General features: G+C 43.9%; 1 long non-coding RNA gene across 1 annotated transcript in view; it reads left to right on the top strand.

The window, feature by feature from the left end:
- Positions 1-3,773: 3,773 nt before the first annotated feature.
- The window catches only part of LOC308589444, a 142,137-nt gene continuing 129,016 nt past the window's right edge, over positions 3,774-16,894 (top strand). Inside the window, exons 1-2 of the long non-coding RNA XR_014009250.1 lie at positions 3,774-4,036; positions 7,904-8,112. This is a non-coding gene — a long non-coding RNA (uncharacterized lncRNA). The remainder of the gene's footprint in view (positions 4,037-7,903; positions 8,113-16,894) is intronic.

Here is a 16,894-nt window from a genome sequence, read left to right as displayed (position 1 = left end):
CAACAGTGGGAGAGGACTGTGGATTTCATGCATGTCTTGCTTGTGGAGCTCCTGAAAGCATCTGATTGGCCACTGTGGAAACAAGGATGCTCAACTAAATAGACGTTTGGTCTGCTCCGGCTGGGCTCTGTTTTTATTTCTATGCAGCAGAGGGCTTGAGCACAGCAGAGAACAGGTCAGTTCTTGGAATCAAATACAGGGGCTCAGATTGTAAAGCATATGAGTCATCTTCCAAGCTGGGACTGCTTGAACAATTCTATGACATTTCATTGGCAGCAGTGTAACAATAAAGTCACACCAATTATACTGACAAGATGGGACGCTGCCTCAGATTGTGCCCTTGCAAATTTTCTGTGTTTTGGGGAAAGAGCAGAGTAAATGAAGCAAGAAGAAAACTCACATAACAAACACAACACCTTTATGAACCCAAAGATGCCAGGTATGGCAGAAGCTCTTTGAAGGCAGCAATCAGCGAGTTGGCAACAATATTGTTGTGGGGGTTTTTTGTCTGCCAGCCGACTGAATAGGTCTAGCTTGATCAGAGCCTAGGATTTAACAAAAGAATGTTCATGTTTCTTAATGACACATAATGGGCAGTTGATGTCTCTTGATAGTGGGCAAGCTCACTGAGCGTTTTGAATGGGAAAGCTATCACAACATGGAACTGTAAGACAGACCCAGCAAAGGGGAGAGGAGCTGTTATGTGTGGGCAGCCTACCTGGAACAAAAGGAGCAGTTTTAGAACAAAGACAGGGAGAGTCAGAAGCACAAAGAAAGCTGAGAGTTAGAAGCATTTTGAACTGCCCATCTCAAGAGATCTGATATGACACAGCGCATTAGAAGCTTGGTAGGAGCGCATACAGTAAGCCCACAACTTACGCACATTTAAGGTGTGTGCATTCAGCTTTATGTGCTTGGCAAAGCAATTTTTTTTTTAATTGTGTGTGGAAAGTATGGACAACTGGGGGGAAAACTTTGGCAATCCCACCTGCCATTGCACCCAATGTGTTTTGACTATATGCAATTTTGGCTTTAGGTGCGATCTCTATAACATAACCCCTGCATGTTGTGGACTTAGTGTATACATTTGCCTCCTCTTACTGTCTATACATATATTTGTGAATTTTAAAGAAATTAAAATGTCATAGGCGTCCAATGCTCTCTCCTCCAAAGGAGACCAAACCTTTGGCAGTGCTGCCCCCAGGAATGACCAGTGGTTGTCTTTCCCAGACTGGGCTGGACTCTCATTTAATACATTCAGGTGATGGAAACGGATAACCCATGGGTAGGCAAACTAAGGCCCGGGGGCCGGATCCAGCCCAATCACCTTCTAAATCCAGCTCACGGATGGTCCGGGAATCAGCGTGTTTTTACAAGAGTAGATCGTGTCCTTTTATTTAAAATGCATCTCTGGGTTATTTATGGGCCATAGGAATTTGTTCTCGCCCCCTCAATATAGTCCAGCCCCCCACAAGGTCTGAGGGACAGTGGACCGGCCCCCTGCTGAAAAAGTTTGCTGACCCCTGATACCCAAGAACCTCATCTGAGAAGGAGGCAGTGACAAGGATGCTGGGCACAGGAAATTTGTTTTGGCATAATCATTTGTGGATTAAAGTTCAAGGACCACTACTTCAGATGCAAAGGAGAGTAGTACACCTGGATCTTGTGAATATGTAGATTGACAAAAGGACACTCATATACAAGGGGTTGCTGGAGAGGGAAGTGGGGTCGGACATGAATGAAGCGGGGCAGGACCAATTTGTGGAGGGGAGTCCTCAAAGCATTATCATGTGTGTATGTTTGTAAAATCTGAGTTTTTACAGAACAATGTCTATGTTGACTATGTGTGGCTCTTGAGAGAGACAAGTTAAATTGGTTAATAGTGAGTGTGGGCATGGGTAGATAACTACTGACAAAGTACGCTTCTCAAGATGCTTTCAAATTTTCTGTTTGTTACCAACTTCCTGGGCAACAACATCAGAATTGACCTTTAGCTGTCCCACAGGAGTTCACCCATTATGCAAATACGTCAAAATACTTCCAGTTTTCTGAGATTCTTCCTTCCCCCCCAAAAAAAAAAATCCAATTAGGTTTCTCGTTTACAGTTATTAAACTACTATCCTTGGTAAGCCACCAAGGAGCTTGTAGTCAGTAAATTAAGTAGATTTAGATGGTGCGTATCGAAATGTAACACTTTCCTTAAATTTGCACAATTAAGCAAAATCCAACGAAGCAGAGTTTTATTGGCGATTCAGTTTAATTCAAAGGGGAAGATGTAGCCTGAATCCAAACTGCATGCACTTAGGATAGCTCTGGATGCTGCCTTGCAATAAATAGCAGGGTTGCAGAACCAGCTTTTGTGAGAATTCTCTCTGCTCTGCTCCCCTCCCCTTCTTCCTGCTCTCCTGCCATAATTGTGCAAAATTCCTCCTTGCTGTGAGGTCTCTAGCATAATCTCTCTGTGTGATGAGTTCAGTGGACAAATTTGTATTTTGCAAGACACCTGAACAACCGCAAACTTTAGAATACCAGCTATTATCATACCTTCTTTAAAATAAAATAAACCACAAAAGGCCAAATATTTGGATAAAACCTGGAAAATTAAATAGGGGTGGATGGATTTGACTCTTTCAAGTCATTTGGAAAAGATTAGTACTTGTAATCATTTGTACATGTAATCCCATCCTGTTTTCTCATTCACCTATGAATTTAAAATATATATTTCACAAAATCAAAATGTATTTAAACCTATATTATTTCTTAGAATATGTATTGACGGGGTGAGCTCCCGTTGCTTAGTCCCTGCTCCTGCCAACCTAGCAGTTCGAAAGCACATCAAAGTGCAAGTAAATAAATAGGAACCGCTCCGGCGGGAAGGTAAATGGAGTTACCGTGTGCTGCTCTGGTTCGCCAGAAGCGACTTAGTCATGCTGGCCACATGACCCAGCAAAAGTGTCTATAGACAAACGTCGGCTCCCTCAGCAACTCCAGAGTCGTCCATGACTGGACCTAATGGTCAGGGGTACCTTTATCTATATATCTATATCTATATGTGTGTGTATAATCTTAAATGTGTATTTTGACATATGTGAAATTCAGTCCTGTACTCAGAAGCAAGTCTCACTGAATTCAATGAGTATAGGATTGCAGCAGGGATGCCATCTGCCTCCAATTTTCAAGAAAGGGGCCAGGCCCCCTCAATATGCCGCAGTGCGCCTTGGCGAGCATTCCTGCCACCCCAGAGGACCTTGTGGGGACTACCCGTAACTGCAGCAGGCTCTGTCAGGCCTTCCTGTGGCCACAGGAAGCCCCATCAGGCCTCCTCCTACCGCATTATGTCACACAAAAAAAGGTTGGGCAGAGCCCGTTGTGTGTGGATTGCAGCCTTTAACTGCCACAAACTGCTTTGCAACACTTGGCATAGGGCAAAATCCAGTGGCAAGCTGAGTTCCATGCATTAGTTCAAAATGTGTGGATCAGGTAATTTCATAGAGGAATTTACAAAAACTGAATCAGGAATCAGTAGAAAACGTGCATGCTCAGGAAGGGATTATTTCATTCCCAGCCATTATGCATTAGAGAAGTAAAATCCCACAATGTATTTTATGCAGTTAAACCAAAGCCAAATTTTATTCCATGTCATCATGAAACCCAGTTGCTCGTGTTGATCTAATATTCGTGTTAGAATTTCATTCTTCTTGGTCAAAGGAGCAGAATTATTAATTTAAAGAAAAGTGGCCCCGCTATATGCCCAGTGATAGAATAAATGAGACCAATGGGAGCAAATGCTTCAGGTACGGCTAGAATTTCCAGCTCTGTTGTTGCTGTTATTATGATGTCATCACAAACCTTTGATGTATGTGTCTGGCTGTGCAGACTACTATCTCTGATGACTACATTGCCTGAGAGCTTTCAGCCCCTTGATGTACTTGTCTAGCCTCAGAGCCTAGCTCAAAGTGTGCATGATGGATGAGATTTTCAGCCAAATCTTTTGAACAGGCAAAGTTCCTTGCTGGGCTCTCAACACAGCTTGAAGGTCTGTATAGACAAACACATAAACCCACACATGTATGAGTACTAGGGCTACAACAGCTCGCTCAGCAGGAATCAGCTGTTGTGCGGCCAGCTTCTGCTAGTGCAACTGTTGTGTTTGATGCTTTTGTCACACAGACTTTAAACTCTGCTATCTGTTGGTGCAAAGGCTCTTGTGCTAGGAGACAGAGTATTGGGCATGGCCGTTTGCATTTAGACTTGGAGCATCAACTCTGGGTGGATGCACCCAATGGCTGACCTCTCTTGTTTATTTGGTGCCCACCTTTCTTCCATCATACAACTCAAGCCAGCATACATGAGATTTCTAGGAACTCTCCACAATGAGGCATTTGGACTGTGCTCCCTGCCACATTCTCATCGCCCTTTAAAAGAAAAATATCCCACTGTTTTCTTCCTTAAAAAGATATAGGGGGACTGCAGTGGTAATGTTTGTACGTGTGCCTACATTCTTTCACTATTTGTGAAAGAAAATAGTGGCGACCCATTTCCTACAGTCGACTATCTGTAGTTTATAAGGTCAAAGTCTTGTTTGTTATAATTTTCAGTCTAAGATTATATTATGAATATGTCAGTACTGTATATTATAAATGTATTAAGAACCCACTCGAGTCATGAAGCCATGAGAAGCCTACAGATTTATGGTTTTATAATATTTGTATGTAGAGCCTTATGCATTGTTTGGTCAGCTACAGCGCAGCTGGAAAGGAGATCTTTAATAGCAGTTAGTAATATATATTTGGAAGGAAATAGTATTTGATTCAGCCTTAGTAACAAAAGATTCCTTCGCATATAACAAATCTTAGAACAAAAAAAAGTGATGAGGTTGTAGGATCACTATCTGAAGGGGGTGGGAAAAGAATAGCTAAAATAATTATGTACTAATTAGAAGCAATTCAGTCTTGAAGTTTTCAACACTGCTTGTTTTTTGGAGGTGATTTCTATCCTAAAGACTAAATGTATTTTCAATAAATGGTTTGAATCAATCCAAGCTCTTTCAATCCCCTCAACAGCTCAGGTAATCGTTAAAGTTGAAATTCTACGCCTGTCTCCATAGGGCTCTGGTTTCCAGAGGCTTCCCCACTCCAAGTACATTACACGTGATGGTTTCAAGCATCAATGACCCCAAATTTAGTTGTTGGAGTCCATAGGAGCCAACTTTCTTAGGCCCCCCCCCCAAAAAAATTTTTCTTCTTCTTCTATTTTCCTTTTTGTATAAAAAAAAAATGTTTCTTATATGTTGTTATGTAAATTAATCTGTGAACCTATGAAAAGAAACGCAATAAAAAAATTTAAAAAAAAAAATTTGAGCGCCCCCCCCCCAGTTAATGGCCATTGACATTCAAATGGTGTGTGTGTGTGCTGTGTCATGTGATTGGTTATGTGGAGCAGGGCTTACATGCCCCCCCCATATTTCATTCAAGTTGGCACCCCTGCCGGGGGCTTCCACCAAAAAGACCAGATCAAATCAGGTGATCTCATTTCCTTGGCTCCTTAGAAAGCTTTCTGGATCAAACTTTCTCTTTGTTCTGAGCAATCGAGTGACCTGTTTTTTGCCCTGTCTCAACCATGTGTATGGTGGCATCTGCAGTATATAAAAAAATACAAGACTATTCATAGCATTTGCCCAGAATGAACATGCAGAAATCTCCAGCCTATATTGCAGATATAGTTGTCTATGTTATCTTTTACCGGGATAACAGCTCAGAGCTATTCCAAAGTCATTATTCTGGATATCATTTGCCACCTCATTTACTACAGAAAGATCTCTCATACAGAACTCCTACACGGAAGCAAATAACACCGTCTACCCTCTCACCACTTTTACCTACATGCTTGTCTGTGTCTCTGGGACTTATTACTGCGTGACATCACTTTAATGAACCTTAATCAACTTCCTTTTGTTAACAGAGCTTTTCCCTAAAATTTCAAATTGCTGCATTCATACTCTTGGTGGAGCTTTTGTTTTATTTATTGGACTTCTGCTTTACATTATGCATAGGGTTCCTTTATCTGTATTTTAACCACATATAAGGCATTGTCAGTGGAGTGAAAATGATCTAATAAATCTTATCGCTACCACTCTCTTCTTCATCGTTCTTAAAAAAAAACAGAAAAAGGAAAAAAAAAGTGTCTCGGAAGGTGTCAGAAATATAAAACCATTTGTTTCTGCAACCTCCCCAAACATTTTTACAGCTATGTCAATGTTGGTTCATGGCTCCCGCTTCCCTGTTTAATAACGGAGAAGCAAAAGTTGAAAGTAGTGGAAATCAGGCTAGCCAAAAGTAAATCTGTGATTGTAGAAATGACTTGTCTACATTTTATCCAGTTAGCAAGTCAGGAGTAAATAATCTAATCAAAATTTGGTCATCCTGAAAGTAACATTACAGAATCCTGTTTACATTAAGCCAACATTTCAGAAGCTTGCAGTGACAAAACTCTTGGTATTTCTGTGCATCAGATGATAATGAGACAAAGGAAGACAGAAGATCAAATATCTATTTATTAATGTTTTTCAGGAATCCATGGAAATTGTTTCTGTCCCTTAAATCACTGGTTCTAAACAAGAAAAAGAAATGGATAGGTTTGTTCTGTGCGATCAACTGTACAGTTTGGGCCATTCCTCATACATGGTACCCTGTGGGCAGCACCCAAAAGTCAGCCTAGGTGCACCCAATTGAATATACATTTATTTATTCATTATTGTATTCATTAGCAACCCACCCGTCTCAAAATAGACTGGTATACGATATTAACATGTACATCCTCCTACCAAAGTGGCTTGCTGAGTGGGGTGGAGCCACTTATGGTACCTCCGTGGCAGGAGGGCTTGCTGTTGCTTAGCAGCAGAGGGAGAGGTGAGATGACAAGGAAGTTGGTGGAGGGCAAACACACCAGCAGAGCCAGTTAGGGGGTCCTGACAGTGTGTTTGCACCATGCCAACCTCCCAGTTGCCTTGCCTCTCCCCACCACCCCTGTCAGCAACAGCGACACACCTGCCAGAAAGCTTCTGCGCTGCTTCCGTCATGCAGACCGTGACAGGCCTGCTCATCAAACGGTCCATGCACTGAGTACATCATTACAACAGGGTGGTAAGGATGTAATATATTTTGACACAACCTGACAGTATCTCATTTTGTAAGCTTTCAGAATGGAGAGGAGTGCTTACCTGGTGAGAAAAGAAAAGTAGTCCAGCTGGCAGAGGGGAAAATCTAATTTTCCAATGACTCTGATGGATATTTGTCATCAGTTAAAGGAATTATTCACTGCTGTGACCCTCCTTAACTTAAGCTTGACCCAAAGAAGATCAAAGATTCCCTAGCAAGAGATAATTAGTAAAGATATTAATTTAACAGTCAGAGGCTAAAAGAGATTGATTTATTAATTTCTCTAAAGGGTTAGAGCTCTGTATGTTCTTTTAAAACATTTTTTCTCGCTTAAAGGAGATATGTTTATGTCTAAATCATTTCCCAGTAATTTATATCGTATTTTGATTAGGGGGCTCTCAAGTTTTTTAAATAGTGAGACTTTCAAGCTGTTGATTTCTGCATAGTTCAGGATAACTCAAATCTTTGTCATTTGGGGTGTGTGTGTGTGTGTCTGTAAGTGATACCCGGCTTTATTTTTTGAGATTGACACCTGTTGAAGAAATGCTGCCAGAATATGAAGGGACAGCAAGCTCTTTTCCTTCCACATCTCCATAGAATAGCATATAAGGCAGGAATGCAGATGTTGCTAGACTTTTACAGATCCATTATCTTTGACCATGCTGATGAGGGTTAGAGTCCGGGCCACAAGCTCCCCATCCCTGATACAAAGGATTCTGTTCCTCATTCTTTCTTATCCCCCACAGCTCTGTTCCTTGTGATGGCTCTACAAACATTTTGAAGAACATTATGAGGGAAGTGAGGATCTCTTTAATGACATGGTCACTTCCCAGCAACAAAACTCGGAAGCAGAACTCTGAAATGTGACTCCACAAGAGATACAGATGGCAGAGCCAGCTCCTGAGACCAAGAGGATAGGTAGCATAGACACACCCTTGGGCAAATCACTTGAGAGGTGAGTACTGATATCCTGTGAAGATATGCTTTGCCAAGTACAGTTGTGCCTTCGATCCCAAACGCCTTGGTACTTGGACGTTTTGGCTCCCAAACGCCACAAACCTGGAAGTGAGTGTTCCTGTTTGTGAACGTTCTTTGGAAGCCGAATATCTGATGGGGCTTCTGTGGCTTCCTATTGGCTGCAGGAGCTTCCTGCAGCCAATCAGAGGCTGTGCTTTGGTTTCCAAATGTTTTGGAAGTCAAACGGACTTCTGGAACGGATACCTAAAGCTCGGGATATTTATGATAGCCGTTGGGCTGGGGTAGTGTAGCGGACTAGTGAAGGGGAGACTTGGTTCTAATCCCTGGTCCACCATGAAGCTCACCAGGTGATTGTGAACAAATGTCAGGGCTGGAATCAGATGCAGGTCCACACGAAGAGTCAGTGTCAGTTGTCAATTAAGTCAACTCTTTATTCAAGGAAATGGCATACAACTTAGCAACACTTCTCAGTAGGTTTTGCCCCCATAGAGCAGTTGCCAGGACTGAAGCTCCCTGCTTTCTCCTCTTTCTAAGAGTCATCCTCTCCCAGATGTTTCCCAAGCAGCCTCAAACTGCTCTGTTCTCTGTTCTGGTCTTCATGGTCTTGGAGACCAGGTGGGGAGGAGAGCTTGTTGCACCTGGAGAAGAAGACTCCTGGGATGCTTCAGCAGTCTCTTGACCCTCCCCCCTCTGCTTCAGCCTCAGAGTCTGAACTGCTCCCTGTCACAGGTTCGCCCTGCTCACGAAACCTTGTTGGCCCTTCAGCATCCAGCCCCTCCCCCTAATCTTCTTCTTCTGACCTCTCCTTGGTGTCCCACCACAAACGCTCTGGCTCTGAGCCTTCCTCCTCTGGGGTTTTCCCTGGGAGTTCCTCAGCTGGTGCCTCCCACCACTCCTCTTCGTCCAGCCAGTCCCAGACAAGAAGTCACTCATACTTAGCATATGTTTCTTCACAGAGTTGTCATGAGGATAAAATGGATGGTGTCGCAGGACATTGGGTGGGGAGCATGAGCACTGCCTTGAGTTCTTGGAGGAACAATGGGATATATATGGGGGGGTATTTTAAGGAGTAAAATAACCAACTTGAAATATGAGTCTCTATTTCAGTATGCTGCCAGCTGCCCACTGTCTTGACTTTATTAAATTTCACAAAACTGGCTTTGGGAGACACTATAACAGGCTGACATAGGGTGGATTTTTTGATACATGTTTGTGCATTTAGCAGATATAAAATGGAGTTGCAGTTCACAATGGAAAAAGTTATTTTTAATTATGCATGAGCATGAATATGTATTTAGTGAAACAGACCCTAAGGGTTTTTTGTGGGGCTTTTTTTTTAACTCTAGTCAGTCTTGCAAAATTATTCTCATTTAGGGTACAAGTTACATTATAGCAGAAATCATGATTGAAATTCAAATCCTAATACTGTTAAAACACAATGTTAACAATGAAAATGCTTAGAGTGGCATTAAAAGTATCTAAGATAATGAGAATAAATGATGTGAATTAGAGTTAAATTAACAACAGATAATACAATTGCAGATCAAAAGCCAGATTGCTGTGTTATTAATCTTACAGTAGAAAAGCTAGGATGAGGGGCTTTTCTCCTCTTTAAGTTCTCTTTTGAGAAGCATAGCTTTATAGAAGTTCTCACTTTGGGAACATTAGCATACTCATAACAGGAACATTCTAAATATTCATTCGGTGTGTTCATTTCTAATAAATCTAACTGATAACCAGGGGAAAAAATGTATAACATGTTATGTTTATTCCAGAAGTCCCTGTAATACAGCAAAGTACAATCAGGAGGAGAAATTATTGGGTCTCATAGTTAGTAAAACATGGCATTTTATGGTTCATTCTAGAAAGATACAAATTATGAGTCCTATTACATTGTGGTTCATACAGTATAATTTCGCAAATATATATCGAGCTGTTTATTTGAAAGAAGTGGTGTTGCCTTTTCAGCAAAAGTAGCAGGTGTTTCAGTAATGATGTTTTTTGGATGCTATTGGTTCTTCCTTCAGAGCCCTCTTATCATGCAGAGTAATTTGGCAAGGATGTTCAGTCAGGTTTCATTTCAAGAAAAGCTTTAAGCATGGATTTAGTTTGCAACCAGTTCAAGACTAAAAAAGCCAATGCAATTCTAGGCTGCATCAATAGGAGTATAGCATCTAGATCAAGGGAAGTAATAGTGCCACTGTATTCTGCTCTGGTCAGACCTCACCTGGAGTACTGTGTCCAGTTCTGGGCACCACAATTCAAGAAGGACACTGACAAACTGGAACGTGTCCAGAGGAGGGCAACCAAAATGGTCAAAGGCCTGGAAACGATGCCTTATGAGGAGCGGCTAAGGGAGCTGGGCATGTTTAGCCTGGAGAAGAGGAGGTTAAGGGGTGATATGATAGCCATGTTCAAATATATAAAAGGATGTCACATAGAGGAGGGAGAAAGGTTGTTTTCTGCTGCTCCAGAGAAGCGGACACGGAGCAATGGATCCAAACTACAAGAAAGAAGATTCCACCTAAACATTAGGAAGAACTTCCTGACAGTAAGAGCTGTTCGACAGTGGAATTTGCTGCCAAGGAGTGTGGTGGAGTCTCCTACTTTGGAGGTCTTTAAGCAGAGGCTTGACAACCATATGTCAGGAGTGCTCTGATGGTGTTTCCTGCTTGGCAGGGGGTTGGACTCGATGGCCCTTGTGGTCTCTTCCAACTCTATGATTCTATGATTCTAAGACAGTGTTTAAGCATACTTTGGATTTCATATCTTCCAACAGTTCCCAAATGGAAAAGCGGGGGGCACTCTCCTTGCATACAGTGCAGATTCATTTGGGGACACCAAACTTTGGCCGTGCTCAAGGTGCAATGCTACAAAAGATGATCAAAGTCCGGTGGCACATTGGGACTTGCAGGAAGAGGAGGGCAAGGGGCATCAGCTGATGCTGCTGAGCTCATCGGCTCTGTTGCTGGCATGGAAGTGCCGCCTTGTAAACACCCGGAGCGGGTGCTTTCTCTGAGACCCAAGGCAGGCTGATGGAAGCCTCATGGTTAGGGCAGCTCAGCCAGCCCCGTCTTTTTTCCATATTCCATCGACAGTGCATGTATATGGGGCGCAGGGGTGTGTGTATAAACTGATGTAGAATAGAAGGTCCCTATTTTCATCTGAGGAATATTGGAGGAATATGCCATAGCTGGAACAGAAAGCAGGTGCTACATGTAGAATTCTCCATCTCTAATCCAACCTAAGCATATCCAGCTTTTGTTAAAATGCTAAAACCTGAATAACAGCGATTGGTGTCTAAGCAGAGTGGGAGGCTAACAAGGAAGGTTCCTCTTTACCTGCTGATAGATGCTGATAGGCATCTAGCTTTTCCAAAGGGGCCTGCACTCATATGAACCTTCCTGGGACTGAGGATTCTGCTTGCCGGCCCACTGTCAAGGTCCATGAGATTGGTGGGCACTAGAGACAGGTGCTTTTCCTTTATCTCTGGGATTCTCTCTCAAAGGAAGTACCTACATACGCCCCCAGTTTTGTTAACTTTAATTGGACCTTGGAAACTTGTTTCAATCTGTATTTTACGAGGAGTGCTGTGCTAAGCTCTTAAACTGCAGCCATTTTTAGTTTTGTGATTGGATTGCTTTGTGTGTATTGTAAAAAAATGTGTCCGGAGGAGGGCAATCACGTTCGGAAGCAACATCCTATGGGGAATGCTTGAAAGAGTCAGGTACGCTTAGCTTGGAGAAGAGAAGATTAAGGGGAGGCATGATTGCCGTCTTCAAATATGATGGCCTTTCGCATAGAAGATAAAATAAGTTTCTGAATGCCAGTTGCTGGAAACAGGCCATTGGCTTGACCCAGGAGACTCTTCTGAGTAGACATTCTCTGTTGCTCCAGCAAGCAGGACTAGAACTAGGCGCACAGGAAGAAACTGCCTCATACTGAATCAGACCCAGTGGTCGCTCTAGCTCAGTATTGTCTACATTGATGGGCAGTGGCTATCCAGCATTTCTGGCAGGACATCTCTCCCAGCCCTACTGGAGATGCCGTGGCTTGAACCTGGGACCTTCTACATTCAAGACAGATGCTCTACCACTAAGCTGCGGCCGTTCCCCTCTGTAACTAATGAATGGAAGTTGCAGGAAGCAGATTTCATGTAACGTTCATAGAAACTTCATAACAGTAAGAGCTAGCTGACATTGGAACAGATTGTCTTGGAAGGTGATAAGATCTCTCTCACTAGAGGTCTTCAAGCAGAGGCGGGACTGCCATTTGTCAGGTCTTCTCTAGCTGCACCCCACATTACAGATCCTGCACTTAGCGCACTGTGTTGGACTAGAAGACCACTAGATGACTTTCCAGTTCTCAGAGTCTACATTTGTGATTCGAGGACCCGATCCCCGCTTGGGGAATAAAGACACGTGGACACAGAATGTAAGGTTAATGGGTAAGGTAAAGGCCACAACTTTATTGATTACAGCATGTGAGAAGGTATTGGCTTAGGCATTGGACCACAGAACATTAGACTCCACCCACTCGTAGAGGGGTGAGTCTGAGGAGGGGTTAACCACCAGTAGGGGAAGCCTGTTGATGCTAATCCAACTATAGGCTCTCTTCCTGATGTCACCGAGGGTCGTGCCGTGGCCCCCCGCCACACGGGCATCGGACAGGATCCACGACCGCCGGATTCCTTTAGCGGAATACCCAAAATTGTCGGGGAAGGCGATGGCCACACCTTGCCCCCCGAAACACCAACAACACATTCCAATGCCTAACCGCCACCCGAGCCAAAAGGCTCGCCGCCAATACCCTCACAGCTGCAACCAATCCCTAAGATATGTTAGCCAGCCATATGTTGTTTCCGTGATCTGAAAGATGAACGCCGTCATCCCGGAATAGGGTCTGGTCGCCAATCTGGATATCATCATGAGATATAACTAGGCCATTCATAAAATACACTTTGAGCTCTACCGCACGATTCAAGAGTTTCCTGGATTTCTCAAAGGCCATAATGTTATGCGCACCGCGCCAAACTTTCTCTTCAAGAGAGAGGACCAGAACAGGGTTGTTCTGGGAAATAAGGCAGCCAACTCATCCAAGACCTTTCTCATGTTCCACGACAAGTCCACACTCTTCCTCCTAGCCAGGTTGCTCTCACCCAGCTGAATGATTAGAATGTTAGGGGGGGCCCAACAGCGCAGCTTTTGCCTTCAGCAGTGGCATGAGTTCTTGCCAGCGCATGCCCCTTCTTGACAACCAGGAAACTCGCACCCACGATGGTAGCCCCAGATTAGGCATGAAGCCGGAACTTGCTGACTGGAGGCGGGCCCAATGCACGATACTGTGGCCGCAAATCCACACTGGACTACTGAAGACAGCTAAGAATAAAGAAAGAAAAGACAGGTAAGCGGAGCATTCTCAGAATACTTTTGTAGGCATTAGATTTCCAGTGGCCCATCTCCTTGATCCTGTCTGCAGGAAGGCCCATGAGGCCGTTGTGGCCACACCAATCCTAAATGAATGTGCCGCGTAGTCTTTGGAAGGGAAAGTGCAGGCATCTATCGCTTTGCAAAGTACCCTGGTGAATTGGTGCCTCATCAATCGGGATCCATTCTCATGAATGAAGAGCAGGCCAAGGCCGGGAGGTCTGAGGTAAAGGTATCGCCTGTGTCCTTTACTGGGCATGGGCCCTTCTAACCAGAGGCCGTGAGTTGTACTACGGTGCCCTTACCGCCCTGGTCCGTCTTAGACTGATGCACCCGCACCATCACGCCTGAACTGGACACCTGCACGTCCTCCAGGAGGAGGCTGTGCGTTGTTCCACTTGAGGGAGCTTCTGCTACCACCTCGCCAACCCAAAAGGCACCAAAGAAGGCTATAGCGTATGCCGCAGAGGACAGCCGGGCCTCAAACTTGGACCAGCAGATTGACCTAAGTTTCATACGATAGGGGAAAGGGACGATACTTTGGACCTGAAACCTGTGAAGTCGCAGCATACTTTCTTATAAGACCTGAGGGTAGAGGGTGCAACAGACGCTAATACTCCCATGATCACTTCGCGTCTCCAAGGTTCCGTGGGTGATCCGGAAAGGGTTCTGGCAGCAGCTGAGCCCAAGGTGCTAACGACCGGGAGCAAGGCATCGGAGCACAAATGATCGAAGTAGGCGAGACCCCTCTCAGAATGCAATGACTGCTAGCCAGTATGTTAACCACGGCCTGGTTATCAGTTCTGAAGCACACCCGGCGATTCCGGAACTCCTCGGTCCATATGTGAACTGCCACAACTATGAGAAAAAACTCCAGAAACGTGAGATCCCGCATGATGGCCTCCCCTTGCCACTCTGCTGGCCATTGTTGCGTGCACCAACGTCCCTTAAAGAACAGACCAAAGCCCAGGGACCCTGCCGCATTGGAGTGGACCTGCAAATCAGAGGCCAAATTAAGGATTTCCTGCCATAGGGAGACTCCGTTGTAGTGTTCCAGAAATCTGATCCACATCTCAAAATCCGCCTTGACCGACTTGGGGAGTCTTACTCTATGGTGCGGATGCTTGAGGCCCGCTGACAGCCTGGCTAAGCGGGAGCAAAATGGGTGGCCTGGTGAAACTACTCTACATGCGAAGTTGAAATGATCTAGCAAGGACTGGACCTGTCTAAGAGCGACTTCTTCTTCTTCTTCTTCTTCTTTCTTCTTCTTCTTCTTCTGGGAAGGGTCTGACAAATTGTTTCCTTAAGGGCAATTATTTTCTCCTTTGGCAGGCGGGCGGGTTGAGCTGCTGTGTCAAGCTCTATACCCAGGTAAGCAAGATGCGTTGAGGGTCCGTCTTATCTGCCATGAGGGGAACTCCCAGCTCCTGGGCCAAAGCTGAAAAGGCCTCCAGAAGGGAGGCACATTCGCCGGTATTGGGCTTCCCAACGAGTGGAAAGTCACCGAGGTAACGTGTCACCCCAGGTGAGTTGGTTCTGTAGCGCAAGGCCCAGTCCCAAAAGGTGCTAAATGTCTCAAAGGCCGAGCAGGCTACAGAACAACCCATCGGCATAGCCTTGACAATGTAATATTTCCCTTGAAATTTGAATCCCAGCAAATGGAAGTCATTGGGATGAACCGGCAATAGACAGAAGGCTGACTCTATGTCACATTTTGCCAAGAATACCCCGTGACCAAAATTCCGGATAAGTCTTAGTGCCCGATCGAAGAATTCGATCGAAGAATGCGGAGAGGAGGGAGCTGGATCAGGGAAAATGCTAGACCCGGAGGGTTCCTATCATCTGTTCCCTGCTGCGGGGGTTTCTCTGGAACTGAGCTCTTCCCTGATGACTCCTGACTCGAAGAAAATGTGTGTGCAATGGTGGGGGTGGGCCAAGCTTCCCTATTGGGTGCCCAACCGGGGAGGGGCGTGGCGCCAGCCCTGGAGTTGAAGCAGGGGGCGGAGTGCCCCCTGCATGACGCGGGAATCGTCTCCCGCTCACAATCCCTTCCTTCCTGGGAGTAGGAAAGGCTTTGTAAGCCTCCTTGGGAGACCTTTGCCTTGAATGGCAGCATAGAAATTCCTTAAATAAATACATTTTTGTGCAATGCAGTAATCAGTCTACAGGGTAGACATGGCCATAGACAGCAAGGTCTGTGTTGGGGAGATATAGTTTTCTACTTGAACATGCATCCAAGACAGCTCTCACTCACTCACTCACTCACTCACTCCAAGTGAGTAACAAATTATAATAATTTTTAAAAGGCAAATACGGCCTCTTAAGTTCCCTCCATCTTCTCCTTTTAACTTACTAGCATCTGTTGTTCTTGTTATTATTTTTACTATGGGGTACATCTTCATGTTTTAGCAAGACTAAATAAAAATGAAGTACAGTATCTTAACGTATTGTGCATGTCTTAATACTGCAGTATCTCCAACATGTCTCCATCAAAATTGCATGGTTGAATAATGCCTTTTAATGGTTTAGTACAAGCGAAGTTTATAAATATTCATGTGTAAGCACCCTTATTAGTATGTGTTAGATAATGAATATTAATGACTACCTTACTCATGCAAAAGCAAGTGAACACTGTATGCGATGAGCATGGATATTTTCATTAGGACAAAGCAAGGAAGAGCATATCAGCCCAGTCTCTTGCAGGTGATGCTACTATTGACATTCTTCCAGTCATGCTGTAAATAATATTTAATTGTTTTACTGCCAATTATCTCCCCCTGCCCAAAGAAGAAATGTGATCTGTTCAAGATATGAACATCTTTTTGTTTTAAGACTCCCAATAGGCAGGAGTATGATTAAGCCAAATATTTGACAACAATTAAACTAAACCAACAAACATTTGCATTAATTTTATGAACACAGTTTCAGTATCACTATAATTTCATAATTTTATTAGCATGCAATGCATACCTAACTGACAGGCTTAGTATATAAGAGGAACAAACTGATACTAACCATGTGTACTTAGAAGTAAACCCCACTAATTTAGTGAGATATGTTTCCAGGTTAGTTTACTTATGAATGTAGCCAGAATTCCTAAAGGGACTCGAAAGTATACATCAAAATAGATCATTAAATAAGCAGTTAATAAATACATTTTAATAATAATAATAATTTGTACACTTAGCTGTACGGCTAGTTCACACATGCTGGTTCACTTGAACAGCAGCAGTGGTATGATAGAATCATACAGAATTTTAGACCTCAAAGGGCATTTAGTCCAATCCCCTGCAGTGCAGGAATCACAACTAAAGCATCCATGACAGATGGCCA

The sequence above is a fragment of the Podarcis bocagei genome, assembly GCF_964188305.1.
Source record: "Podarcis bocagei genome assembly, chromosome: 6".
NCBI lineage: Eukaryota > Metazoa > Chordata > Lepidosauria > Squamata > Lacertidae > Podarcis > Podarcis bocagei.
The sequence above is the reverse complement of the archived record's forward strand: the minus strand, read 5'-3'. Positions and strand labels throughout refer to the sequence as shown.